This window comes from Lathamus discolor, chromosome 10 (genome assembly GCF_037157495.1).
Source record: "Lathamus discolor isolate bLatDis1 chromosome 10, bLatDis1.hap1, whole genome shotgun sequence".
Taxonomy (NCBI): Eukaryota; Metazoa; Chordata; class Aves; order Psittaciformes; family Psittacidae; genus Lathamus; species Lathamus discolor.
The window spans coordinates 20,622,291-20,650,113 of NC_088893.1; the positions used below are offsets into that span (position 1 = coordinate 20,622,291).

The following is a 27,823-nucleotide window of genomic DNA, read 5'->3' on the forward strand; positions in this document are numbered from 1 at the left end:
GACTCCACAGCCAGTCTGAGCATGACCAAGAAAAGACTAGGGACCAAGGACGTTTCTTCTTAGCATAGAATCATCTTTCCTCTGTAGCACAGCAACACTTCACAGAGTTGAAGGCTTAACTATGAACAATATATGAGGCAGAGTAAAAGTCTACAATGGCATCATATGCCAAGGGATGCAATTCCAAGTAACTCCTGCCCTTACGATTTCTGCCTGATGGAGCAGTTTGGGAATGCAAACATGGGAGCTGTGCCCTCTCAGCATGAAGACAACATGTTTTACTACTTTTGGAGATATTCAGACCACAGCAGGGTCGTCACATTGCTCCTAGCTCCCAGCAATGGGCACGCTTCCATGCTACAAGGACAGAGCCCTCCCTGGGACAGTGGAGCAGCGCTCACCCCAGAGCAATTCAGGGAGCTTCAAAGGAGTTGAAGCCAGGTCACTAACAGGAGGTTTATTTGCTTTTCCAGAAACTGATGGCCTCATTTTTAACCATATGTAAAGGAAGAGCCCATTTGCTCCATAATCAGCTCCAAGGGGATTTTTATGTGAAGCAAATCTAGTGTGGGAGAGCACAGTGTGAAAAACAATATGTAGTCACCAGTTTAGAAGCAGGCATTGATCAGAGTAAATGCTGAGATGATTCTAGTAACAAGTGGGGTTTGTTTTTTCCTGATTTGAAGTTGCAAATACTTGTTTTAAATACCTTTAGTAGAGCCTGGGCATCCAGACAAACTGGTAACAGAAGGCACAGGGACCTTTGCTGGGTATCCAACTGAAGTGGGTAAAAATAAACCACGGCTGCTGGATTCGATTTCCATATGGAAATGCCTCACAAGTCAGCCCACGGCGAGGAGTGGCACTTAACATTCCAGCTAAGAGCTTTGTTGGCCACGTGCACAAAGATCTCCACCTCATGGAACGCTGCTCATCACTGGGAAATGAGGTGTCAAAAAGACAAAACTGCCAGGGCTGGAATTCCCACCCCTCCGTGCCGGGGGCTGTCTCCCACCCTTCTCCCTCTCCCCCGCCGTCTTAGACCTTCTCCACACTCACCCACATCAACCGCCTGAACTCAGTGTCTGAATGATTACTTGAGCTCCAGGTTCTGAATCCCGCAATGCACGTCAAACCTCTGTGAAGAGAGAGAAATGTGCTTTGTATTACAATGCGATGAACCTTCAAGTGTCTCACCAATCAGTACCTGCAACATGCTCATGAGTTCAATCCCAAAAGTAGCCAACATGCCCCAGATCATCCCATTTCACCTTTCCCGATGTGTTATTCTCATAATTACCTTCATTAAATAACTGTACTTGAGCTCCATGGCTGCAACAAAGTAAAATGAAGAACGCAGCAAGGCATGTCTGAGTGCGGAGTCCTGCGGCGCAGGAGCCTTCCCCGGAACGCATGGACCAGATCTCCATCCCATCCTCGGCCTGTTGCCTTGGCAACATGGACACCTTCGAGAAACCTCCTGCGCAGTAAAGCTGGCTTAAATTTTTCAGTAGAAACATCACAAACGGCCTTTTCAGTAAACCCAGAGATGTTCTGCTTGTGGCTGAACTGTCGGGGAAAAGTAATCAAACAACTGGAACCTGTTTCCCTGTTTTGATCTTCGTTGACCCTAAAAGGTTGACAGGTTCAGCACTTTGCCAGTCTGGGACAGATTAGGCTGCTGTGCTTCACCCAGCCTGCCCGGAGAGGCAGCACTGCAGGAGAGCAGCTCACGGCTGAGTGACGTGTTTCTGCAAACACCTTGCCTGCAGCCCTCTGCAGTGCATGCCCGTGCCGTGACAAGCCCTTCTCCCGGGAAACGGTCCCGTGTTCATTTTACTCCTCCAAGTGAAAATGTAAACGTCTTTTTCCCCTACATTCTCTGCCTTTGCTTCTCTGTATTTTGCAGAGCATCTCGTCCCCGTGCTGTGGCATCGGGGCAGCACTAACCTGCAAGTGTAACCCTGCTGCACACAGGGTGCCAGCCTCCGAAACCACCGGATAACTTGGGAGAGAAGCAGGCATCAGAGCGAGTGCTCTGGAAGAACTGAGCTCCCACATGGCAGAGTAAGAAGGGTTCTGGTTTGGAAAGCAAGCGCCTGGGCACTGCCAGTCCCTCCTCCTCCTCCTCGGCAGCAATTTCAGCTGCAAATGCAGGACTGGAAGCCCAGAGAGGGGTGATGTGGGGAGAAGCTGGGCTGGTTGGAAACTCATGACAAACACCAACCACCCACTTTTTGTCGTCACTCCTCCTTTTCTGCATTCCCTTTGCCCTGCTTCTGAAGAAAAGTGCCTTTCCCTTAAAACTCGCAGTCAGTTTACAGGCTTTACTGATAGGAGAATACATCACTGCAGCTCATCTCCTCTGCTGCCACCCCTGGGCTTATCTCCAGCCCTTCTTTGGACCAGACCCCTTCCTGGAAATGCAGGGAGCAGCGGGCTCGTGGTGACACCAGCCCCTGAGCACCCACCATTCCTGCAGCTCAGAAATAAGGGCTCTTTGAAGTGATTTATTTCCACGGATTTAGTGCCAGCTCTGAAAAGATACAGTTTAAATTACTGCAGGTCCCCAAAGCATCACCCTGACTGAGCACCTCGGAGACCTGCTTAGATAAACCTTCCTGCTCAAGCAGAGGCTGGATGGAGACTTGCTACTCCACATCCCCTGGGAACAAGAAGAATATCACATGTGCATCCCAAACCAGTGCAACGGGGAGCTGGAAACACCGTGCGTGGGGAGTGACAACGCTGTTCTACACTTACCCAAACTCTGCTCTGAGTGCCTGCTCCTTGTTTCACCTCTCTGGAGGAAGAAGCACCGTCCTGAAGCTCATGCAAGAGAGCAGAGAGGGAAGCCAGACTGGGCTTGACCGGCAGCCATCCAGCTAGCTGGGAAATAACAAACTCATTAACTGGAAAACGTGTCCAAAACTGTCATGTGTAAGGGTCACAAGTGCTTTCAATCACAATCACTTTCCCTCTAAGCAGGAGAAGTGCACAAAGAGCCCTGCTTATCACCGAGGACAGCAGGAATAAATCAATAAGCGTCTTTATTATCTCTGGGCTGGAGCCCTTTGGCATCACCCGTGCAGCCACCAGCTGCAGACCACAGCGAGCCAAAGCATCCTGTGCGCTCCGTGAGCTGAGTCCCCGCAGCCAATTCTGCCTGCCTCCAGCACACAGCGGGAAGATTAAAGTGCCAGATCCAGACCAGACCTCCCGCATTTGGTCCCCAGTGTCATGCAAGGCCTCAGATCCAGGCGGGCTGCTGCTAAACCAGAAAGAATCAATTTACAGAGGCGTGTTTTCATGACCTCACATCGAGTGTCTCTGGCTCTACACCGAACACCTTTTCTGGCTCGTTTTTCCAAGAAACTCCTCCGAAGCTCATGCTTTCAGTCCAGTCCGAGCAAGACGACTTTCTGAAACCTCAAGGCTGTGTGAGGAATGGGAAAACTACAACCCACGGCTCTTAAGCCAGTGCCGCTTTTCACTTCCTTGAGGCGCGACAAGAAACAGCTTCTAGTTTATGGGGCTGAGGAAAAAAAGGATGTTCAACTTTGCGGCTTTCTGTGTGCCTGAGCTGAAGAACTCCTGACACAACCCTGTGCAGCTACTGTGTGAAAATGATGGACGGGAGCCTAACGGAAGGAGCATCGGAAGTTATTTTAGTTATTTTCCCATGGCCATGAAAAGCAATGGGAGCTGAACTGAAAACTGCACGAGACAGATCTCAGACCATGCCACAAACCTCGCCCCGGTCTGCACAGGCCAAAAGAAGGCTCCCAGTGTTAACGGCTGGACTGGATGATCCCACCTGAGTGATTCTACAACTCTATGCTCTTTTCTTTAAAGTTAAAAGCCGTGCATAAAGTGGGTGCTTTTTTAAAGAGGATGAGGCTGCTTTTAAACCGCAGGCATGTGTTAAATGAGAAGGAAGTTAACTCCAGGAATCTTAGAGCAGGATGAAACAGTTGCCAGCAAGAGGGAATGATTTATTCATGCTCAGCACCGAGCTTACACAAGGAGGAAAGTTGCTCTTCTCTCTCTGCACTGCGCAATCTGCCTTGACACTTGACCAGTCCAAAGTCCATTAAGAGGTGCTTCATTATTGATATTGTAAATTGATTTAAGATTAAATTAATTATGCATGCTCAGCCAAAAACTATCACAGCATCCCATAAGCATCTCTCCTGGACGGTCTTCCTGCAGCTGCCTCCTCTGCACAACCAACCACAGTCAACAAGTACATACGTGTAAATAAGCAGTTGCTACTTACTGCAAATACCCGATTTTAACGCTCTGGTGTGTTGTGTTATTTCTAATACAGAGACGTAAGCGCACACAGAGCTTTGCCTGGCAGTACTGTGGGCCGTCAGACACAAACCCTCCAGTAACAGCTGCCATTATTCTGCCTTTATGCTCAAGACGTTTTTACAGCTGGTTGGGGTTTATTTGTATGGACTTTTTTTCCCACTCCGGAGCCATGATTTGCCCCCAGCTGAGGTTACTCACAGCAGTTTATCACACCACACGCAGTCACCAGCCTGGGGGAACACTCCCTGATTTGTTGTTTTTTCTCTCTGCTCCCATAAAATGCTTCATCAGTTCTGTTGATGGAAAGAGTATAGCAGAAGCTGAAACTGCAGTTAACGCATTATCACACTTCCTATTCTCCAAGATGAAGCCTAACTATTGATTCCAGCTATTTTTGTGATGGAAGATTTGCTTCAACTCCTGTGCAAGTCAAATGCAGGACCCCAGAGGATTCAGCTGGCCCAGGACTTAGTGAACAACTTCCAGCAAACTTCTTAACAGGACTAATTAAATTTTTAAGGTTTTTCAATGACAAATGGGCTGTCACCAGTTTTCCACAGAGTTTCTCAGGAAAAGGCTTTCTTCTCTATTGGAGGGTGAAAACTGAACTGTTCAGACCAGAAACGCTGCTGAAACACTGTGCGGCTGCAGCGCCTGGAGCTCAGCCGCATCCCCAGGAGGGAGGCTCCTGTCCCACCGCAGGCAGAGTCACAGCTCGGGCCGCAGGAGCAGTTCCAGCTCGCAGCCCTTTTGTTCCACATGCAGATTTTCCTTAGATGTGTCTCTGCTTTCTGGGTCAGCCCCTTGCCTCCAGCTGCAGGGAATGGCCGCGGGCTGGGCACAGGAACACACTCGGGGCTGAAGCATCTTCTTGCAGGTAGGTCAAAGTGGGCATGATCAGGGCACATCTGGCAAGTACCTGTGCAAATGGCAATCCATTTTGAGATATAACCATGCATTTATGAGGGTGCTGTTCATTAGATGCTGTGCTTCTACAAGAGGAGCACGTGCAGTTCCTTTGCATACCTTTTCCTTTCCTGCACGAAAGCACATTCACCAGTTCCAGTCAAATCTTCCACATGGGTCCGACTGAATTTGTTACTGCCTTGTAACACCAGTAATCCTGAAACCGGTAAGAAGGGGAAACAGAAAGAGTGAGGCAATAACTGGGAGCAAACCAGCCCTCAGTAGTGATACACCGCATGGGCTGTGGGCAAAGCCACCAGCCGGCTGGAAAGTGAGTTTGGTAAAACCCAGGCACAGTAAGCAGTCCATATGATGTATAATTTATGAAGTGTAGCAGCACTCTTGAAAAGGCTTTTAATTTTAGAAAACCCACTCGAGAAGGAAAAAGCACACTATTTAGAGGATAGAGTGGCTCCATAGGCAGAAAAGCCCTTAGATAGGAGGAATGGCTGTCTGGGACATTTGCATTTTGTAACTGCATGCACACGGGGCTAATAAGAGCAGTGCAGGCAGAAAACAGCAGGAGAATCTATATTCCATATGGTAAAGGATAAGCTGTGCAAGAGAAAAGAACTAGGAAGAAGTTAACATAAAAAGGACAAGCGCAGGAGCCTGCCTGAGCCCGTGGCGAAAGCTGCAGTTAACCTTGGCCACCGGACCTGCCTCGCCTCCGCATCCCCTTTATTGAAAATCTGGCTCTGTTCTAGCTCATTACTTTGTTAGAGAGGGACTTTTCTGGGAAATAACGGTAGCAATGACCTGTACATAAACCGGCTCGGTTGGTATTTCTAGCAGAATTACTGTAATGATTACTTGTGACAACCAGGTTGCTGAACAACTCTACCCGGCACATTTCCATATCAATCTGTGGCAGGAGCAATGTTTTCCCTCAGCAGCGAGTGACCCTTGTGTCCACACGAGGTTCTGCCAGCGTGTGTCTGTATGGTTTGTACTCCCAGGCCTGGCTTGGGTCACTGTTATACACAACCCACTACATCCTTGCTTGCAAAAGCAGATTTCTTCAGTGCTCCCTCCTGTAGATCATTAATCAAGAACTTCAATTTCAGCAGACACTCCAGTAAAATGAATGGACAAATAAATTCCTTCTATCAATGAAAAGTGATTCATATCCACTTTTTGTACGTATCCACAGTAATGGAAGAAGATTAAATGCAGTTTTCTCCAGGTATTTTTTTGCTAACATTATGAGGCAAGTGTATTGATGGCTGCTTTCTACATTGAGAGTACAAATACAGAACAACAGCAACAAAAAAGTCTGTTTCCAGAGTTCTTATTGGGATTCTAGTAAATGTTTTAAATCCCTGTCTTTGAACTGATAAAATCACGTTTCCTGGTTTTCAATTTGGGATGTTTCCAAGGCATCAGTTTCATCTTGCTGTCTTTTCCACAGTCCATGAAAGAAATGTCACAGAGCAAAGTTTTGTTCAGGATTTCAGAGGCTGACTTTTAATCTCCATCTGAGATCATCACTGATCTATACCTCAGCAATTCCATTCATTTCCTTGTGTTTTCAGTCCTTTGTCTACCTTGATGACTTAGTATTAAAGTTTTCCAGAGCAGGGAATATCACTGATCAAATTTCCGCATCCCCCAAGACATCAGGCCCCTGATCTACACGTTAAGACAGTGGCGGTGGCTTCCTCCCAAATATTTCTTTTGTACATTACAATGAAAACAAGTTTTCAATAATGTAAAGACAACAGAGCTGATTAAAGACTAACTCCTGGAGAAGGACAAACACTGCTTATACCTTAAGGGACGCATTTAGAAATTACAGTTCCCTTTGGCAGCTGGGAAGATGCTGGAATCTATTATTCATCAATCGAGTTGTCATCACCTAGAAGATTAGCTGGTGGCCCAAGAGACATCGCCAGTATACCTTTATAAATTTCCCAAGAAGAAATAATCAACATAAAATCAAAGTTAAGGAGGATTTGGTGAGGGAAGAGCAGAGGGGGCATGTGGGGAGGAAAGGCACAGGAGGGGCAAACGAGAACGTCCCTGAGGCAGGATGAGATGAGGCCTGGAAGTAAACCCCCGGTGTGTTGTCTCCCAGATGGGGTACCCTCATGACAGGAAATGCTGTGTCAGTGCCCAGTGCTGACTGTGCGCAAAACCACGTCTCCCCTGCTCAATGCTGTTTTACAAGAGAGGGGCTGAGGAACCAGCAGTGTGGGATTGCTTGAACCAAACCGTACCCTGGGAACTAGAGGCTCCCATGCACCCTCCTCGTGGCTGTCCCTTGGGTGAGCCAAAGTGGCTGTCCTTGTGATGCCTCCTTGTCATAGAGCAACCCCAGGTGCCCTCATCTAACAGCGAAAAAGATGAAAAAAAACAGGAAAAAAAGGCCATTAAAAAGGTGTCTCTTCAGCAAATACATAACAAAAGCGTTTCACACACTGTGAGTGTCCCATTATCAAAATATGTATAGCCATCTCTCAACACTTTGTATGGTTGAAATTATCTCACCTGTCTTCTCCATTATTCTCGGTGACACGTGAGCAGTATAAATACCCCACAGCTCTAGGATAAATGTTCTTCCCGTACAGATTAGGTATCATGATATAGTGCTAACAAACATATCCACAGTAGGCAAACAGACATGCTAATCTATAAAGACATAGATGAAGGAAGAAGCCGTCAATCTGTCACGAGTTATCAGTTTGTTTCTCTCCCTGCGTAACTACAGAGATCTCTTTTTACACTATCTCCCATGCTGCTCAGGAGATTAAGCATGAATTGCAGCTGGAACACCATTTTCCTGGAGTTTAACCAAAAAGGCCTCCGTCTCCCAAGTGTGGGAGAATGCCCCAGCAAGGAAACAGTCTTCTCTGAAACTTCTAGTTCTGTAAATAGGAATGCTCTTACTGTGTATTTGGCAGTAGGAACAAACAGGAGAAACGGATGAAAACAGCATTCCAGCACTGATATCAAAACAAATAGAAGCGTGGCTTCAGAGAAGCTGTGCCATAGGTATTTACAACACTCCTGTGTGGGTTTTGTTGCTGTTTGAGTGCTTCATCGCTTTCTTTCCTCTTTATCTTACAAGACATTTGTGGCTTCCCCAACCCACTCAACATTAATTCAGCTGGTGCCAGCACCAAGTATTGCTCCTTACGGGCTGGGCAACCCATTGCACCGGAGGAAATGAGAAACCCAAAACACCCTCTCAGCTCTTCCTCATCTCACCTCAGCTCCAAAACCATCAGCCACTCAGTCAGGGTCACTGTCCCCAGGCTCAGCCCTCCTCACATACCTGTGGTCCCAGGACAATGAGGGAAGTGCTTTCCCTGTCACTTCACTGTGTTGGACCAGTGGGAATTCCAGGCAGCCAAATCAGCAGAAAACTATAAAAATTATTTAAAGCTATACAAAAAACTCCCAAATTTTAGATTCAACCTGAGTTTAGAAGTTAAATGAGAGAAAAACATGGGAAATATTCACTGAGAATTTCACGTTGCCACCAGTGGGAAAAGATTCATTCTTTTCATTGCATTATGCTGCTTTAGAATCTGCTTTTTTCTGCATATATTAAAGGATAATTCACATCATGTTTTCTTTAATGAATGGGACAGAAATGCCTTCCATTCTACATAAATTAGAAGCATTTATACCCTAAACAACTGAATCATAATGATGCAGCTCTGGTCCAACTGATGTCAATAGGATTATTCATGTGAGTGATTACTTGTCGATGTGATTAAGAGGTCACTTGCTAATGGCAATGAGACACCATTTGCAGAACACTGCTGTCAGAGTCCCACAGTGCTTTGGAAATGATGGTCAGCTTCCCATAATTGTGTTCTACCTCAGTGCAGGACGTCTCCAGGTGCAGAAGGTGCTCCCCCAACACCTGCATGCACACACCTGGGTCTGTCTCCTGGGCAGCTCATGGATCCAGCCCTGAGGTGCATCATGTTCCTCTTGGGGAGGAAGGAATCTGTGGGACGTGCTCTGTACAAAACAGCCATTTAGAGGTTTCTAAATGGCCAAGCATCTCTGTGGTTGTCTGTTTGGTACCTGCACACTACACCACATGCACACAAGTCACTGTCAGCATCTCACAACTATCTCTGCCCACAGACACTATCTCCTCCTACATCCTTCTCTGAGATGCTGCAGCCATGCAAAGAAAATCTTCAGGAACAGGTTAAGAGAGCGTGCAAAGGAATAATACATTCTCTGCAAGGTGTGAATGCAGGATTAAATACATACATCTGATTTTGGCAAGGACATCCATTCTCCACATCATCAGATTGTACGGCCACCTTTTACACATCCCCTGCAGATGGGGCTTGTGGTGTTCCAGCACCCTGGTTCCGTGCTGGGGTGTTTGTTCAGCATTAACTCATAGCAGAAAGTGCCATCTTCAGTCACAAACAATTCCTTACAGCACCATGAAATTCCTATGAAATCTCACATCCAAGTACTGGCCAACCTCCAACCCGCTTAGTTTGCAAGATCTGATAGGATCAAAGGCTGAAGTGGAATAGCCCCAGGCAACAAAAAGTACAAAAATATATGTACGTCAATGCAGTGAATGCTAATTCTGCCCAAAATAAGTTTGAAAAATAGGAACGTAACACCTGCCTCTCTCTGCGAATACTCTGAGGTAACCCATAAGCGATACAGCTACCCCAGAACACACACGGGCATTAATCTATAGGGTTTTTCCATGCAAACCCAATAAAAAGTACTACCAAGTCCGTAAGAGGCAGTGAGTGAAGCTGTGAGGAGGTCACTCCATGAACCAACACACGGGCAAGGCTGAGGAGCGCTGCTCTCAGGACACAGGCAGAGGCAGTTCTTCATCCACAGCCAGTGCCAAGCGGTGGGCTCTTGGGTGAGCTCTTTCCTCTCTATGTGACAATGTAAATGGCACCGTGAGAGCTTCAAGGATAAGTCTGGACCTGCAGCAAGCCCTGGATGACGTGGGGCAGCCGGGGAGCCAGGACACAAACCTTTACCTGGCTCCACCTGAATCCGTTGCTTATTAGAAGAGCTGTTACAAACAGCACAAATTACTTCGCACCATTTAAAGTACTACTGGGATTAGATACTCCACTGATGATAACCTGTTGATAATTGGGCCCTAAAATCTTTCTATTACCGCACTGCACAGAAAACTTGGCCAACAGCAGCATTTGTTGGGGTCCCACTTGGGAAACACACAGTCCTGGGCTGGTAAACAGGCAAAAAGGGCTATTCACCTGCAGAAGAGCAGGATTCGTTCATTACTATCACTGGACACTATTGACGTTAGCACAAGTGACCAGACTGATGGCTTAGAGGCTCCATTTGGCTATTGGACTTAAATTCACTTTATAACACAACCTAATTCCTGCTGCGGCTACTGGCGTGGCTAGCACAGTTCCCAGCTCAGCTGCTCCTGAACATAAATGGTGTTTCACTTGGTTCTTTACTCTTTATTTGCTAAGAAAAAATAAATATTGCTTTTAACTTGAAGTAACTTCATAAAGGGCAGAGAATGGACAAATCTTCCCACGTGTATGGACCCATTTGACAAAACAAAGACCCATTAGATCTGCCGATTCCCTCTGCAACTCTGTCTTTGGGGAGCCAGCAGTGAGGGAACTTGATGAAATGGCTTCCCTGCTGAAGACAAGCTCTTGTGGGAGCGATGCACAGCTGATGCAGAGAGGGACTTTCAAAGAGGACAAAGGGAGTTACTGCAAAAATACAGAGAAAGGTGGCAAATTCTTACTCAGGGAAACCCGAAGTGTATTGTGTCATGCTGAGGGAGCTCGTCTGAGAAGAAAACTATAGAGGAGCAGGGAAAGCAATAGTTAATTTCTGACACATTTCAGCAGTGACACCTGTGACTCTAGAAACGCTCTTCCACCCTTATGGCACTTACAGACAGTCCCAGTCACCTCCAGAATTCTGTTTACCGAAGTTATTAGGATGTTTGTGTATCATTAAGGACCACTTGACTGCGGATCCATCCTATCAGAGGGTAGGCTGGATGGAGCAGCAAGCAGGCCACTCAAAAGTTCGTGGCAAGGTGGATCAATAAGGAGCATAATGCAGCAATGGGTGATTCCCCCATGGTTCTAGAGAGCCATGAATACCCCACATTAGTGAGCAGATGGACCCGCTGCTCCAGCACATCCCTTTCATCCCCTCATTCAGCAGGTCCCTTGCAGCGGGGATGGTTTGATGCGCTCCACCTCCCACCTATGGAGGCAGTGGATGTGTTTCTCCACTTTGCTTTCAACTCCTGCTCTGTGCTCACCTCCAGATGAAAAGGCTGTCCCTGGGAACCTTGCATCAGTGGTAAAGTCATTCCAACTCTTTGCTGGAGCAGCTCTGACTTCAGGACAGCAGTACATGCATTTGAAGTCTACCACAGCCTTTTTGTCAACAGCATTCTCATCACCACCAAGTCAACTTAATAAGCACAGTTCATCAGTCCTGTCCCTTTGCTTCTTTCCTGAAGGGAGATATAATGCATTTAACATGTCAGATACTTAAAGGGTTCTTTCATGCACAGCCTCAGTTCATTGCTAATAAAATACATTTCACTCTGCTGTTTTGTTCCCCATGAGCTGCATGCTGAGCACACAGGTACTGAGCTCAAGACACAGCGTCTCAACACATTTTTTTTAGCAGGAGATAGTTATCTGAAGACTCATTAAAGCCTTCCCGACCTCCAGTTGCCCTGTGTCAGATGCTATTAAACAAGTGCTGTAACAAAGAACAGCAGCAAGTGCAGGCAGGCGACACTGACGAGGCCCCGGCGATGATGCTCCTCTGCCCCTCTGCCCTCTTCAAACCCATCCACAGAAGGAGCTCTTCTGACTGCCTCCATCCTGCAAGGCAGAGAGCGAGTGATTCAACCTCCATGGGGAAGATGTCTCTGCAGTGCTGAGCTGCTGGCTTCAGAGACCAAGCCAGGATCCCAAATATCCTGCTTTTCCAAGAGGAATTACTTCCTGAGATGAAGGCATTGCTCACAGGCTCTGAATCTTTGCCTCAAACAATTTTATTTAGAAAGACACAACTTTGGGCTGTTTGTCCTGAGCAGGGTGGACGTCATTCATCTCCTTTCACCCGTCACTAGAGCTTAATGCCTCCCAAAGCTTCTTGACTGCAAATTCCTTCCTAATACAAAGTTAAAAACAACCTCTGAAATGCAAATAGCCCAGCAACCTACACAAGATGATTTATGCCATGCCACCTTTTTCATGCAAATAAATTAGAAGAAGAAAATGTAATTTAGGGTGAGCTGCATTGTATAATAAAATAAAAGAGTGGCATTATGTCTGCAGAGCTCCGGGTGCAGTGTGCTGCTGCCACTGCTGCTGCAGGTTTCACCTTCCCAAACAGAGTAACAGAAAAAGATGCGGATTTGTTCAGTTTGATTTTGTATACAAATCACTTCATGGCTTCAGGCACGTCCAGAAAAGACACTTGTCTGAATTTCTCTGTACTGGTGTCACTTCAAGGGAAGGCAGAAAGTTTGATTCTCAGTTAATGTTTGCAATAGCAAAGGAGAACTAAGAGCCTTGTGTAACAGCAAACCAAGACCAGCCCCAAACCCCGCAGTGGTCCAAGGATATGCTCCTCATGCTGGCTGGTTCAGAGAGTGCTGAGGATATCAGCAGGGTGAGATGGTCCCGTATCAGAAACCATTAGAAAAGCAGCCTCAGAACAGGAACCCTGTTTTGAACAAACAAGAACTGTGAGATGCAGCAAAAGGTGAATGCTGAAGAGGTCAACAGCAGCAAAACTGATGTGTATTCAGGTCAGCATTTTGTGACTCTGTTCCAGGAGTACAACAGAGAAAACAGCTTCTGTAGGGCCTGCTGGAGACCAGACACTGTAACTGGGGGGACTGGGAGTTGGGTGCTAGTGCAGACCCCCCCTCGCTGCTCTGGGGTGCATCTGGTGAGCTCCCCAGGGCTGAGGTACCTGCAGCTCCCTTTGTTCCACCTCATGGTTGATGTTAACGTTTGGATTTTTGTTCTGCTCTATTAAACTTTATCAAATGGAGGGGAAAAATCCATCCTGGTAAACTGAGTGGATATGATGAAGCCAGATGTAACTGTGCTCTGTTCAACAACCCCCCGCAGGAGCCGGCCCTTAGCTCTGCTGGCTGCTGTGCTCTACAGCACACTTTGAACAGGGAGCTAAATGGAAAAGGACTTATGGATTGGTTTCCTATGGCTCTGCGGTGAGTCAGGCGGGTGTAAAAGCGCCCAAGGAGGAACACTGACGCGTTCTCAAAGGGATGACTTGCACAGTGCATAAATCTGAGCCAAGCGATGCTGCTCTGAGCCCCATTAATAGCTCAGAGCTTGTCCTAAGCCGCCGGCTGTCACCAGACACTTCCAGCTCAAGGATGCCCTGCTCAGGCACCCAGCCACACTCCAGTCAGAAGAGAAGAGGCTGCCAGAAGCTAAGACATGACAGACAGCTCAAGCACAGAGCCTGGGAGGATTCAGTGGTCCCACAGCCACATAAATTGCAGCTAGCAGCTTATAAAATCCAAGGATTGATCTATGAGGCTCTCCAAGTTCCAGTTTAAATCACAAATTTCATCTAAGTAAAGACATGGCCCTTAGTTTTATTTTTATTAGTATTAAGAGCAGTGAGAAAAAACGGCACTATTAAAAAGCAACAGCTACTTGTAAATGAACAGATTCTTTTCTATAGCAGGGTCATTTCTCCTGGTAACGAGAAGATCCTGTCAGGTAATCATAATCCTTACAGAAAAATGCTTTGCCTTCGCTGCTGTCCTCCAAGATAGTAAATCTGAGACAATCTGTCTAGTTCTTAAAACGTAATTCCTCTTTACTAGAACTGATCTTCTAAACAGGCTGGTGGACGTCTTCTCGGGCCTTCCTTTTCTCTGCCTTTTCATTGACAAAGCCTCAAATCTGCTTAGGATTGTTTTGTTCATCTCCCAGTATATGTGGTTTTGCAGGAAGGCCAAATCTTCAAACAGAAAAATATCGTAAGCACCAGCCAGGGACTGCAAAATCCCAAGCTCCAACTTGAATTCTGCCAAAGAGACAATGTGTGGCCTTGGGAAAAACCAGCTTTCCTCCCTGCAGGCTCTCCATCTGCTTCTCACTAATAAAATGGGATTATAAAACTGCCCCATCCCAAAGGGCAAGTAAAACTTTGAAGGTGAAAATTGTGTTACAAGCATGATGCATTATTATAACACAGCAAAACCCCTTTCAGGCCTCTTCTCCCTCCTATTCAGTGAAAAGCAGCCACATTTCAAAATGAAAGCTGTGGACCTGCTTTTCCATTTGCACAGACTTCTTTCAGCAGGCGGCAGATTAAAGCTGAGAGAATAATCCATTGCAATTAATTTATTCAATGAATTTAGCCTCATTTTCTGCTCACAAAATGTCTGCAAGCCATTTACTGTTTTTCTCCCCCTGGTTTACTCATTATTCACAATTATAGCAATGTAACTCTTGGTCTGTAAATTACTCTTTAACAATTAGCTGAGTGTATTTCAGAAGCTATTTGGGTTAGTTTCAATTTAATACACAGGGCATATTGTCTCTTCTTTCTCTACTCACCATCAAGAATAAGAAGAAAGGGACCAGATGTGGCTGGGATTCAAACAACCGCGTCCTCCACTGCACCCAAACCCATCCTGGTCGCTCTCGAAGGCTGGTTGGCCTCTGCAATAGAGAAAACAGAGCCCACCGGAGAGTTCGCCCCTGCACTTTTCCCCACACAGGGCGACTGCTGCCCCTTGATGGGTCCAGACTTGCTCTTTCAAAACATTCCTCCTGAAAAAAAAGAGAAATAGAGCATTAGTTGTGCCTCTGGGTATTTTCTGACGCTGTTTTAGGTGTGCTTTCACAATCGTCTCCATCAGCAGGAAGAGTTACTGCAACATTAACAAATTTCCTTCAGTGTTAACCAAAAAAGGTGGAATCCTTCAATGCACATTGAAGGCAGAACGCTGAGAAGTGGCATTTCCATAGAAAATGGATGGGGTTCCTGGTGGGTAGCGGGGATGCTGCCAAAGTCCGTGCAAGTTACCACCAGAGCAGCTTCGCTTTGGTTCAGAGACATTTGAGCGTTTTTATGCGCTCTTGGCTTCACAAATAAATAAATCGCAAAATGCAAAAAGAGCTTCTGGAAAATGCATTAAGGCAATTTGCAAATAATTGCAGTGAGCTGGGCTATTATGACTTTGACTTCTGAAGTATAAAATCTCCCGGAGATAATGATTATAATCATATTGAAAATAGTTGCCACCCTTTAATCTTCTAAGACAAAACAGAGATCTTGGGGAATTTGGGACCCCGTCACTCTAATTGAGCATCTGACAGGAAAGTAATTAGAGTGGAAAGCAAAGGGGTCGCCTGACTGCCCGTGCAGAATCCATCAGCTTCCACTTGCCATCACACGGGGCGGCCAGTTCAGCTCCTGCACAGGTTTCTCATTTAAATAGCTTCCTTGCCAATAAAGGGGCTGTCAGACAGCCTATTTCCAGAACAGATTTGGATCTCAGCAACTCGCACTGGGCATGTAAAGATTCACCATTCATTTTGAAGACAGCTCGGGAAAAATGGCACCAAAACACTGGAACAAAAGTCATTGCCTGACGGCTCTGTTAAGATGCAAGATCGCTGCCTGGAGCTTCATTTTTCTAAAGCCAACTGAAACACATCAAAAATGGGCTGTGCAGAGGAAAAAACACCATTTCCAGCAGAAACATTGTCCTGGTTCGCCCCAGCCCCATTTCCAATGCACAGCCTGCTGTTATCGGCCGTGTTTCCTGGGGTCAGGTGGGCAGGATGCTGCATCCTCAGTGCCTGTGCCATGTCCTTCAGGACACCAGGCACTGCTGGAGGGACAGCATCACACAGAGAATGGCCTCTGACCACCAACAGCCTGGAGGTATGGGAAGGGTCCATGGCAAACTGCAGCCAGGCTCCTCCGCAGACAGAAAAGAGATTTAGGAAGAGGAGGGAAAACTGCAAACTGCTGCTCTTGCGTTAAGGGAGACTCAAAGTAGATTTAATACAAGAGCCTTGGAATTCAATGCAAAAATCCCACTGGCTTCAAAACGGGAAAAAATTCAGCTTAAATCCACTGCAAGCTTCTGAGCTCGATGGGTGTCTGTCAGTGTAATGCATGACATGGATGTGCAAAGAAATCAAAAGATCATCCATTCAGTTGATTCAGCAGCTGCTCTCAGATGGTTGAAGAGAAAAGTAAATACCAACTGACAGTCGCAGCATATTTCACAGACTTTAATTAAGGTGAAGTATGGAGGCAATTCCATCAGTGATGCCTGTCTTTGGGAAATAATTTGATTTTTCTTTTTAGTTGAAATGCCTGTATCCCATTATGTGTTCTTAGCACATAATTTTAACCTCAACGCATATTTTAACCTGGCTGTTTCGTAAGGATATTTCCTCTGCTTTCCACACATCCCGGCTGTGTCCATCCTGCTGCAACTCGCCCTCACAGCCCTCAGAAAGCACTTGTTTTCCAGCCAACTCATAGACATTCAGCTGATGCTGTTTAACTCAGGGTCACTGCTCAGGGCTAACTATAAACAAGCCTCCCTGCATTTTCAGAGCTCTGGATGAGGTATAAAATCAAATTACCCAGAAAAAGCAGCACTTTGAGAAAGTGAACTAAGGTAATTGAAAAATAAGTTTGGTGCTCAGCCAGTATAACATTTGGATTTTGAAATACAAATAGTTCCTAAGATGAGAGTTAAGCTCATATCAAGGAGCTGTTTTCCTCCTTCAAATAATCTTAAAGGAGTGAAAAAAAAACAAAACCCAAGCCACAGAGTGTGGGGAAACGCAATGCAATGCGGATTATCATCTCCCAAGTCTGTTTTCCGGAATTGATTTAATGCTATACTTGGATACAGGTCTCAATTAACAAAACAAGAAGGTTTTCTATCTTTACTCATGATGAGAATTTTTGCAGTCAAGTACTCTAAACACCTCTCCAAGATGCAACCACTGTGTAGGACTACACTTTCCTTAGTGCAGGCAATAAAACTCCTGTGATTATAGTATGAAATACATAAATATGAAGGCAGTGACAACAACATCCACTTGAACACACAGGTACTTCCATGGATACCCCCTAGAGCCTTCCACTCTGCCCTCCTACAGTATGGCTGCAGTTAATTCCTAGTGTTAATTCCTTTTATTTCTGCCCTGGTTAATCTGGCAAATCCATCAACCTCACCTTGTCCCCAGCCCAGAGACCTGCCGCAGTCTGTGACTCGGATCCAAGCACAGCCCGGTTCTTCCATCCTGCCCATCTTCCACCCAGTGACTACAGCTTCCACGTGCAGTGAAAATGCCCACTTTCCACCCTAGGAATAGATCCTTAACAGTGTCTCAAGACCAGTGAGGAACACGGTACCCCACAAGTTATTCTCTCGATGAGGCACCGGGACTATGAGAGGCACAAAGTTCAGCCTTGTCACCTTTTGCTAAAGCTCTTGAGGAAGTGGCTCTGACATGGACATCCCTTGCTGGCAGGGAGGTGCAGGGACTCGATGGCAAGACTCTGAGAACCATAAAACTGAAGAGGTCTGCACAGATCTAAGTCATACCCATCACCTCCATGCAGTCAGACTTTGTTTTTCTCTTGTACTCAAACCTGATCAGATGGTGCTGCCAGCATCTGAAAATTTACTTTTTCTTAGTATCATCTCATTACTCTTGGCAGTCCTGCTGGTGACTTGCTAAATGGTTCCTCCAGTCCTTGATATTTGTATCCTTGAAACGCTCATGAAGAGTTACACTTCCCCTTAAGTCATCGTTTAGCCAGGCTATACATATTTAATTCTTCAATCTTTCCTCATAAATCCTATCCCGGCTTTAACCATTTTAGCTGCTCTTTGAATCATTTCCATCTTCTCAGAACTGGCACAATGAGCAGAGCCACCAGTAGAGGCTGACAGGAGATGTACATTGAGAGACAAGTGCAATTGCTCTGCTCGGCAACTTATTACCTGTAATCAGTAATTATGTTGTACTTTCATTCAACGATCAGTCTTAAAAGTAGAATTTAACCTACCATTAAAGTCTCTTTTGAAGTGTATGTTTCCCATGTGATGCTCCTCCAGTACAAGGATTTGATTTACGTCCTCAATACTTCAGGTCTAGGAAACAACAGTGAGGCAGCTCTCCCCCTCTTTGCATCTTCCAGGACAAATAGCAGATCGGAAAGCTTGTCCATAGGGATGGAAAACGCTTCCCTGCAAAAGTCAGGTCAAGATGATTAATTTGAATTCACTTTTATTAAATACCTTCAGGTTATATCCCCCAAAAGTGGGCTGACATACTTCATCTTCTCCTGTTCTTTGGCAGTAAAGTCACGGTATCAAAGTTGTTGTCCCTTTCTTAACACCCACCAGCTTATGATTGCAAGGGACCAGCCAAGGGTTTTGAAATGTTGGCGTGGAAAGCACTCATGAGCCTCATGCTGTTCTAGAGGAAGGGAAGGATGCAGGCTTTGACAGACAGATAGATAGATGGGGAGAGACGGATGCAGCCATAAATATGTTTAATTATGCAATGTCACATTTCTGAGTTATTCATTTCTTCTCCTCCCTTTCTGGAATAACAAAGACAAATGTGAAAACTTGAGTTAAATTACAATACAGGACCAAACCTATTCATTTGGACTATGCAGATGGATGATTCATTCTTCAGCAGATGTGGCCTCAACGATGCAGTACACAGTGTGTTGAAAATTAGCCAGCAGAGAGCCGATAGCTGCACTGTATTATTACTTAATGTATATGATTAATACAGCAGCTCAATTTTAGCTGTGATCAAGCACAATACCTAATACAAGTATTTAGGAGTTTGCTTTTAAGCTCTATTGCTACGAGGACTTTTCCACTGAACAAGTCAGACGTTACGCTGGGTCATCAGGAAAGCCATTACACTTTGCATCCGAAACTAAAATAGAACTGATGAATGTTCCTCTCAAAGCCAGCTTATCTTACAAGACCCAAGGCACAAACCTTGAAAACGCGAAGAGCTGATAAGCCACAAGAAACACTAAGTCGAGGAATGGCTTTTGCCTGAAAGAACACATGATCAGAACAGAAAGGTTTTAATCATTTACTACTATTTGTTTTTATAATCAAGAAATTAGGCAGGATAGTTTTTCTCAGTCAAGGACCCAAGGACCCACAGTCAGTGCGTTAGACTCACCAAACATACGTTGGGACTTACAATACTTACAACTATACTCGTGCTAAGGTAACCGTACCCATGACAGCCACTGCTGGTTTCACAGCATAAGCAAAACTCTGCAGATTAATAACCCTGCCAAGAAGGGCACCAGGCTGAGCGGGTGGGAAGCTGGTCCTGCCTGGAGGCAGCACGCACAAGGAACTGCTGTGGGACGCAGATGCATTTCAGAAGAGTGTGGAGAACTTTCCACAAGGCAGTGAGCAGGTCAAAGCGATGCTGAAGCTGTGTGCAGTGATCTGTTTGCCATTATTAGACTTGTGAACGACTCACTGTTGCTATTTACAACATATTAATATTCATTAAGATGCTTTTCTTTTAATCTTATATTTGCCAGGATGGTTTTGCCTATAGCCATAAACTACACCAGAACATTTGTAAGGTGAGGAAGGGTGATCTACCACCCATTGCTCAAACCAGACAAGTAGTTACTACTGCAGCAGAATCAGAAGGAGCAAAAGGCTCCATCTAAATAATTCAACACAGTTAAAAATCACTGGTACCTCTAAGGGAGTTTTAAAAGCATTCGCACTCCCTGTCCTGCTGCAGGTCAGGGGCTCTGAGGGCAGCAGACAATTGTTAAGTGTTTTTAAACCTTCACAGGATTGTTGCATGCATCTGCCAACGTCTGAGCACCCCATCCGCCGCCCCACGTAGTGCCCTGCACACAGAGTCACCCCTGCTAACCCAGGTCCTGCTCTTACCCTGGCATTCAGCAGCACTGGGTTCATCCCACCGCTGGCAGATGCTCCTTGGACCCACGAGTTCAACCCCACCACCCGTCGTCTGCCTCAGGAGATGAGGAGCACCGAGGGGTCAGTGAGGGCTGCGCCGAAGGGTCCAGGCCGGGTCCACTCACCTGTGACCTGCTCAAAAGTGCAGTGGGACTGAGCTCTCTGCCAGCCGTGCCGGGAACTGACGGGCCTTTGCTGGGCTTAACCACCAGGAGCAAGAGGAACAAGAGCCGGCACCCTCACCTTGCACTGGGATTTCTTTTCCCTTTTACTTCACCTTAAAAAAACCAACAAAGATGTTATTAGGCAGAGTTAAAGACTCACCTCGTGTTTCTCCACGTATCTCATCAATCTTTGGTACCAAGGCTGCTGTAAAATGAACAAGGGTTTTTAATAGGAAGGTGGCAAGATCTTGGAAAGCAAGAGCTCTTACGAATTGCTGCTGTTGTCTCTAGCACAGAACTTTGACACCAGCAAGGCAGAGCACCACACACAGTGAAGAACATTGATTTTACAAACATGCAATTTATCAAATGACACAAATCAGCTAAATGACATGAAAATATATCTGGAGACTTCATAATGTCACCCTACATTCCTGATAGGATTTGACAGACACCAGCTGAAGAGAGCTGCTTTAAGCTGCTCAGAATACCATTACAGGGTAAGATTAATCTATCACTTTGATACCAGCTATTTTCTCATCTCTTAGGGGTTTTCTTTCCTTCTAATTTTACAAGTGTTAAACTATTGACATGCTTCCTAGTATTCTAGTTAAAATAGCTTCTTATTTTCAAATCAAAGTACCTCTTTATACCTCAGTTATATGCTGAGCAAGCAGATGGAAGAATTCCTTTTCAATCACACTCGGTGGAAGGATGGGAAGGAAAACCAGGTGAAGCAACCCTTCAGTCATTGGCTGCCTTTGACTAGGAGATAGTGAGCATGAAGCTTGCCTTCATCGGTTTCTGTTGCAAGAATGTTCTGATGCTGCAGCTGAAAACCACTCTAAGTGAGGCTCCAAGCAGTAACATTCAAGAATGTTCTTGGGGGATTCCACGTTTTCCTGGTTTTCTTTTTCCTCTCCTTTGCATTATCTATTTATTACTATTTTGCTAGCCAGCAGCAGCTTCGCCATGATTCTTGGTGTTATAACATCCACAAGCTACATTCCCACACTTCAGCCCAATGCAGTAATTGCATCTAATTTACTAATTTGGATACTGCAACTGCTATTAGGCAGATACATAAGTACTGCAGAATCAGAATAGTTAATTGCACCTGCTTTTTCACCTACCTTGTCTCTATCACATTACAAGGCACAATCCAGGTCGTATGTCCTTCTATAATACACATAAACCATGCACTTGAAAGGGGCTGAGACTGGCTGTACCCCAGCAGAAGTGGTATCATACGAGAACACAGACTAAATGAGCATCCTGCAACACAATGTCATCTGAGCTCAGCCTGAAGCAGTGGAATACAAACAGTTAGGGACAAATACTCCCAGATATTATCAGTTACGTTGGACTGAGCTCAGCCGCTTGTTTTCCCACTCTCCTGAAGCAGCAGAGGAGGAAGCTCTGCCTGTCGTGGGCTAAAATCCCAGTTTTTCTCTTGCTGCTTTTGTTCAGTTTCTCCACACAGAAAGACCTCGATGTTTTTAAGAGGTGACCTATTTTTTATCATTAATACCAAACTTGACCTGTAGCAGATGAAGCCAAGTGAGAGAAATGAACACTAATCTCTGATCTGCTCTGGAGCACATTCGGCTCGCCCCAAACACAGCAGCGCCAGTTTCCTGATGCTGCTTTTTTCTGCAATCACTTTAAAATAATGAGGAGCAGAAATAAAATCTTTCCTATGAAGAGAAAAACCGGTGTAAATAGAGATGTAATTGTGTGAATGGCTTGTAGCAGAGCCCTTCATGGAAATACCTGTTAGTTACTGCAATCTGAAATTGTGGAAAGGGAGTCAGCAAAACCAAATGTCCTGCAAAGCTCAAGGAACGTTATAAAGCTGATTCTCATCACTCCAAACAAAGCTAAACCAGACTAAAGGGGGAAAAGCTGGGGCTGGAGTTGCCTGTGTTCCACTGCAGTTCTCCTCACTTAAGTTGCTTTGGGAGAAAGTGAAACTTAATTTAATACAGTTCTAAACGGTAACTGCTGAGATGATTAAATGAAGTCTCCAAAAAGCTGCTGTAGCCTGGAACAGCTCAAGAACATCAGAGAAGCTGTGCTTCTTACACACCTGATACCCAGCACCCAAAGAGCCCCCTTTCAAAGGGCTAGCTGTACGAGCTGCACACCTGAGGGCTTCAAATCACATCACAATAAATCACAGAATCATAGAACTGTTTGGGTTTGAAGGGGCCTTAAAGATCATGTAGCTGAATATATAGGAAGGACAAGGGGTGGATGGCACTGTGCCTCTGGCTATCGCTACTCCTGATACAGCGCTGGTCATAATCTCTGGGGTAGGTTTTCATCCTCCAGCCTCAGTGCCCACAGGGTTCAAAGGAAGATGTTGATGAGCAGTGAATAACGTGTCCCTGTCCATAGAGACAGCATTGGCCGTGCTAAGCACACACAGGTCCCTGGGGGCTGCTGGCCAGGCAGCAACCCCAGCCCAGCCACAGCTTGGTTTTCTGTCTGCAAGGTTCTGTCCACGTCTTCGGTGGCCCTTTGCTGTGCTTGCTACCCCAGCTATGAGCACACTGGATGACAAATGCTGCTTGAGACTTGACAAATAGCTTGCCTTCCAGCTACTCCCTTATACCACCTACTATGTGGTGCAGAAGAGATGGCTTTGGCATGTTTTGAAGCACATGAAAAACTAACATGGATTGTATTTGTATCTTCTAAGTTTAATACAACTTGATGTAAGGCTGAACTGGGTTAACACAAAACTAAAAATAGCTGCTCCTGTTATCAGGATTGTTCACTAATTTTGACACAAGCCAACATCTGTTTTTATAAGGAACTCACAGGAGTAATTTATCTAAATGAAATTGTAACACAGAATTAGCATTATGCACCTGGGCCTGCTGGTTTTGCTGCTTTGAATTTTTACACAGCTTTCAAGGCCAAGACAAGACATCCCAAATGCGTCCTGAACTGCCCTGCTGTCACTTGCTGAATGTGTCAGACATCATCAGAGGAACAGAGCCTGCCTTTGGCATCCAGGCAGAGGAGGAAGGACCAGCAGCACCCTGGCTGTCTTTATCCCTGGGTATCTGGATTGCACCACATCAGGCATGCCCTGACTGGCGAAACCCACTAAAAAAGACAGGGCATCTTCCCAAAGCCACTGTCCAACACCTGAGTCTTGATCTTTGGTTGCAAAAAACCCAGTAACTAGAGAACAGACACAAAAACCCTGATGAGAAGGCATTTCTCCCACACATGGGTTTTCAGAACCAGGTAAGTCCCCATGGAAATGTGTCTGTTGGTCAATGACAGCAGCAATTGCACCAGGTTTGTCCTGTGAGGTGGGGATCTGAGATTCCAGCTGAATGGTTCCATGCCCCTGGGGCAGACACTGGGTGATGCTAACTCCAGCTGTGCAGGACAGGAGAACCCCATGCTCAGTTCTGCTGCGGGTTCCTGCATATCTGCTCCTAAATGAGAGCCCTCTGGGGAATGCTGATGGGGAAAAGGGGATCACCCCCCCCACGACCCCCATCATATCATGGAGGGGAGGCTTGGAGAGTTTTCACACAGGTGAACACTGGAAAATGAACAGAAACATTCCATACCTCGGCATTCGAGTTCCCAGGCATCCCTAGCAGTGACACTGCCAAAATACGTAGTCTACCTCCTTCTATTTCCAGGGTCCAGCTCTTCCCATCTCTTGCTGGAAGCAGTGAAGTCACTCACCGCTTTCTGCTTCACACTCAAGTGATTGCTTGATCAGAAACAGATGTGCAGCTGCTGGATAGAACAAAACGCAAAGAGAGGTTGCAGGGGAAAACATGTTTATTCAGCCATAAATATCCCCAGCAGCACCCTGGGGAAAGCAACAACAACTGAAAATCACTTTGCTTCTCTGGGAAAAATAGAAGGCAACTGAAGCAGCGCAGCATTGTGGGACTGAGGGGCTGCCCCCCTGTTTTCCTTGCACAAGTTCTGTCTTTCCAGTTGCATTGTGCCTGTCGTTCGGGTTTCCTGCGCTATCAATCACGGCTGCAGTCTGTCCTTTTGAGATAGCAGCTCCGGGTCACCCGGCTGCGCCGGATCCATCAGCCTGGCAGCGATGTCTCCTCTTGCGAGGAGCAAGCTGCTCGCTCTGGACCTGTGGTCCTGCGGCTCTGACCAAGCACAGTGCTGTGGAGGGGCTGCACCTCGGGTGGATGCTGAGAGCTAAGGCTGTGGTGCTCACGCTCACCTGGCCTGCAGAGGGGACCAGCTCTGAACTCGGGGAGCCCCCACTCCGTTTGTCCCTTGGCAATACAGCCATCACCCACAGAGCTGCTGTTCGGTGGGGAAAAAACCAGACCCTTCTAGCTCTGATGTGCAACTTGGAGACAGCACTAACACAGCAATGGAGACAGGCTAGGGCTGCACAGCCCCAGAGCTGCTGCTCTCAGAGGCCCCAGAGCTGGGGGCACCAGTTCGTACTGCAGAGGTGACCACAAAGCCCAAGCTCATGCCTGGGTCCGAAGCTTAACACAAACCAGAGCACACAAAAAAGGCACTGCTGTCTGGGAGCACTTACATATAAATTATATCTCCTTTTAGTCAAGAACTGAAGCATTGCTCGTGTTTTACATACACGCTGAATTCCCAGGGGAGGAAGAGCCTTATGCTCACCTTTAACTGAAGCATGACCTGATGTGTGTGCTTTCCAGAGGAAGGCTAGAACTGGGTCAGGTTTAGGAGCTCTGCCTAACTAAAGGCTGGAACAGTCCCTCAGCCCTAGAGGACCCAGGCCTCATCCCAGCTCATTCCCTGCACTCCCCAGAGCTGACTGCCATGCAGGCAGCAGGACCCCCCCTAAGAACCAGGGTCTCTGGGGGCTGCAGCAGCCCCAGATGCCTGGCCCAAGGCCCAGCCTGCAGGAGATGCATATCCCAAACATCTGGAGCTGAGGGCTGGCATCTACAGCATCTCCTTCATCTGCTGAGGGAGTGGCTGCGGCTCACTTCCAGAGGACAGGAAAAAGAACGAGCGCTTTATCTGCAGCAGCTACAGACACCGGGGCTTTGCCTTGCCTCTGTCCCAGAGCAGTACAGAAACTCAATCGTCACTTGATTAAATTAACCCATCCGAAATATTCACCTTGCAACAATTAGGTAAAACAACCTACAAAACCTCCTCCAAACAAGGTAATTCACTGTTTCAAGTCTGAATCACACTGGCCTGAGAATACAGCTGCTACAACAGGTACACGAGAGACACATGAAGGGATTTTAATTGCCTGAAACCTCCAGCACTGTCGAACTGTGGGACAGGGAGGGAGAAGCCTTTTTAGTTGTCTCACTGTTATAGATGAGTAAAGTGTTTGAGCTTGAAATGCTTCCACATTATAGGAGCTTAAAATAGTAATCAACTTCTCTTATTCAAATAGATATCTGTTTTTCACTCCCATGGCTTTCTGCATGTACCGAGTCAGTAACTAGGTCACGGAGAGAGGAGAAGCTGTGGGAGGAAAACAACTTGTGTTATATGGAGATAATTCATGCAGCCAGTTCCTCTGCTGCGAGGCCGTACGGGGCTGGGGAGCACAAAGGTTCCTCTGGCTGCAGGAGGTGCTGACAGCAGCGGCCTTGGCTGGTGCGCACCATGGACAACCGCTCCCACCCAACCCCTCCGTGCACCTCCAGCCCTTGCACATCACACCCCTTCTGCCCTTGGTGACCACGGGGTCAGACCAGGTGAGTAAGGGCTGCACCCACTGGGATGCGGTCAGTGCCAGGGGAGCACCCACCGCCCGCTCCCACAGGATGCGCCACTCGTGTCAGGCTTCCCAGGGCAGATGATGGGGAGGAGCTGTGGGGCAAGGATGCTCTATAGCTGAAATGTAAGTATTGCTCTGCTACCCAGTGGAGAACAGAGTAACTGAGCACTGAAGGCAAGTTGCTTTCATAGACTCAGAGTGGCTGGGGATGAAGGGACCTTAAAGCTCACCCAGTTCCAGCCCCCTGCCATGAGCAGGGACACCTTCCACTAGAGCAGCTTGCTCCCAGCTCAGCTCACCCAGCTGGGGGGAAGCTCCTTGCATCCTCCAGAGAAACCTCCACATCCCAGGGCTGAAACCAGAGGCTGAATCCCTCCAAGCCAGAATTCACACTGCACCTTTAGAAGGCAACAAAATGAAGATGTTAATTATGAAGAGAGAAGCTGCCAGGATTATTAGAGGTGTGTTGAGCAAATTAGAAACTGTTATTCATGTGGAGAATAGTTTAGCATATGCTTGCAGTTCTTTTCATCTACTGAAACCCAAGCCTCTAACATATTGAGCTGCTTCTTGTCCCCATGTTACCTACCTGTGGCAGGCAGATCACAAACAATCCCCACGCTTCCAATTTATTTCCATCTTCCAAAGGCACCTTTTTGGCACGGTAATGCACTGAAGCGCTGCCAACGGTGCCCTCCAGTGTATGGTGACAACTGGGCTGCAGCTCCGACAGAGAAAGTTCTGCAGATGGGTCCTTCAGATCAAGTTAGCATCTCCTCGCCACCAGCCGACTGTGCCATATTGCAGCTTAATTAATAATAGGCTTCTCTGGAATTTATTCATTAGAACAACAACAACAAAGGCTGCCTAACGCGACGTGGCAGGTCCTCAGCCGCTCACACCGGCCTCACGCGGCAGCAGCTGCATCCCTGCTGAAGCAACAGAGGATTTCCGTTATGCAGACGGTGAGAGTGTTGGTTTAGAACCGAAAACACAACCGAGAGGTATTTGTCTTAGCAAACCTCGCAGAGCTGATGAGGGGGCTCCTGTGTGCGCCTGTGTAAGAGAAAGCACACAAGGGCTCCTTGATGGCTTAAAGCATTGAGCTCCTGCGGGTTTTCGGGTATTTGCATCCTCTCTCAAGCATTGAATTTCCAGTTCTTCTTTCCCGAAACAGGCACGTTGTAGCTGTCACAAACTTGAACGCACACAGAATCATACAACCAACTTGTATGTACAGACATGCAACTGAGCACGTACAACTTGCGTATGAGCAAGTGGTTGTATAACAACGATACCTTTGCATTAGTTATATTAATGCCCATTTATTTCTAGGTATGACGTTCTGAATAATTTGCAGTAAAACTGCAAAATAATATGATTTTATTCTTTATGGTGCCCACAGTTGGTGAAGTATGATGATATGCAGATATGCTGAATTGTGAATGTACATATCAGATGCAGAGACTGCTCTGATGTATTGGAGACAGAGGCACCATGAGAAGGGGATCAAGGACCCATCAGGCAGCAGAAGCTCACGGGTCAGAGAAGCTGGGACTCTCTGAGCCCCCCGAGGACCGGGCTGGTTCCTGCCTGCCAGAACACAACAGGAAATTACAGACCAAGACCTTCAAAAAGTGC

General features: G+C 46.5%; 1 long non-coding RNA gene across 4 annotated transcripts; it reads right to left on the reverse strand.

Annotated features, from left to right (window-relative positions):
• Nucleotides 1-1,058: 1,058 nt before the first annotated feature.
• Nucleotides 1,059-27,099, reverse strand: LOC136019785 (uncharacterized). Of its 4 annotated transcripts, none has more exons than XR_010615051.1 (12): nt 26,772-27,099; nt 26,482-26,580; nt 24,042-24,216; nt 20,407-20,558; nt 18,361-18,541; nt 14,868-15,083; nt 11,561-11,758; nt 7,503-7,613; nt 5,344-5,440; nt 2,764-5,236; nt 1,301-1,480; nt 1,059-1,138 (listed from the first exon to the last, which is right to left on the reverse strand). It is a non-coding gene; the product is annotated as an uncharacterized LOC136019785 (long non-coding RNA). The 4 variants fall into 4 exon arrangements; XR_010615049.1 differs by having other exon boundaries at nt 26,413-26,580; XR_010615050.1 differs by lacking the exon at nt 26,482-26,580.
• Between the last annotated feature and the right edge of the window lie 724 nt (nt 27,100-27,823).